Genomic DNA, 2,113 nt, shown 5'->3' on the forward strand with positions numbered 1-2,113 from the left:
ACTGATAGAGATGGCTAAAAATGACATGTTATTATTTTGATTTATAATTATTTAGATCTGATTAAGGTAGAGTTTCTTTTCAGGTTTATTGGACATTTTTTAGTTTATTCTTTGTTAATTGCCTATTCATACCCTTTCTGATTTTTCAATTGGATTATAAATCTTTACACTTTGAAGAAACCTTCTGTAACGTAAGAAAGGTAATCTTTTGTACATCACATATGTTTGATATTTCTTCAGTTTGTCATTTGACTTCGTATATATTCAAATAAGTAATTCTGCCTTCTAGATAATTTTAAATTTTCTATAATCAAATTTATCTCTTTAGTTTTGATTCATTTCTTTGTGGGTTTTAAGTCTTAATTTGTAATGTCTCTCCCATACCCAAGTTAATGAATAAAACTACTTGTACTTTTTGAATTAAATCTTTTATCCATCTGGAATTTATTTTGGGGTTAAGGTATAACATCCCTTTTTACAACTAATGTTATAAATAACTAATTGCCCCATTACATTTATTGAATAATACATCTCCTCTTCGCCCTCATTTTGAATTGCATTCCACTTTCTTCTGTGGTTCATTTTCTTTTCTTTTCCTTCTTCTTTGAAACTGAGTCTATGTTGCCTGCACTAACCTTAAACTCTTGGGCTCAAGCAATCTTCCCATCTCAGCCGCCTGAGCAGCTGGGACTTAGGACTATAGGCAGGTACCACTGCACCCAGCTTTTATATGTCATTTGTTTTAACATATAAAAGGACTATTCTCTCATTAATTCTAATTCTTAAATATTCCAAATGAGTTGTACTGTCACTTTGTCAAGTAGTAAAATATCCTTCTGGCATTTTATTTGACATTTCATTGAATTTAAACATGTAGAGAACAGCATATTTAAAATAATAACCCCCTAGTGCACAAATTATGGTTGCCAAATACCACACTCTAACAAAAGGAAGTAAAGTGCCTTAGAGATATGGCTATTATAAGTATGATGCAAAATAAAAAAGATCCTGAGGCATCTTTTCAGAGCAGGTAGCAAGGAAGTAAGTAAAGCCTACTACGGTTGTGTCAAAAGCACTCATGAGTGAATACTGAGGAGGATGCATTGGCCAAAGCTGGGACAATCCAATAACCAAGAAGGATAATAACTGCAATGGAATGGAACATATAACACTAAACAGTAACAACTGTAACAACAACAGCTGTAACAACTGTAACAACAAATTAATTGGTCATCACTGGAGGATGATAGCAATCCAATCGATTATTTTTAAAAATAGAAAGTAAAGATAACGAATTAAGAATTCAGCGTGCCTTTTCTACATAAACTGTAGCACTTGGTAATCAAACAGTAAATAAGAGAAGTTTCTCTTTAAAAATATATTCCAGATAATAAAGAAGAAAAAATATAATAAGACTATCATTGTTTTATAATGCTTAATGAATTAATAAATTAGCGATTGATCATGAAAAGAGAGCAATTAGATGGGCATACATGTCCACAGAGGGAAGTAAAACTTAATGGAAATCAAGCAGAGGGTACAGGGAGGGCGGGATGGGCGAAAACCTAACCGATATTATGGACAGTATCTGGGTGACAGCACACTTATAACCATGATTCAAGCATTATATAAGCAATCCATGTAACCAAAAGGATTTGCGCCCCTGTAATACCTTGAAATTAAAAAAAAAAAAAAGAAAGCAATTAGATTTTTGCCTCCTAATGGAAAAACATATGACCAAAGACAAAAAACAAAAAGGAGCCTAATTAGATCAGATCTCCTCTTCAACTACCAATTTACTAAATACACAAAAGAGACAAACACACTCAACTATATCATGGAGACACAATCAGCAAAATCCAGAGTGTGGGAAACTTTGTAGGAAAATGATTTATTTTTTAAAAACTGCAAGTTGTGGGCTTTATTTGGATTCTCGTTCAAAGGAAAAAACTGGAAAACAATATAACACTTATGAAACAACTGGAAATTTGAGCACTGATGATTCTTAATAGCAGAAAATAATTTTTAAAATTTGAGTTTGGTAATATTAATGTGTATGTATAAAATCATTATCTTTTAGGAATACCTATTGAAATATATCAGAATAAAATGA

This window comes from Propithecus coquereli, unplaced genomic scaffold (genome assembly GCF_000956105.1).
Source record: "Propithecus coquereli isolate 6110/MARCELLA unplaced genomic scaffold, Pcoq_1.0 Scaffold244, whole genome shotgun sequence".
NCBI lineage: Eukaryota > Metazoa > Chordata > Mammalia > Primates > Indriidae > Propithecus > Propithecus coquereli.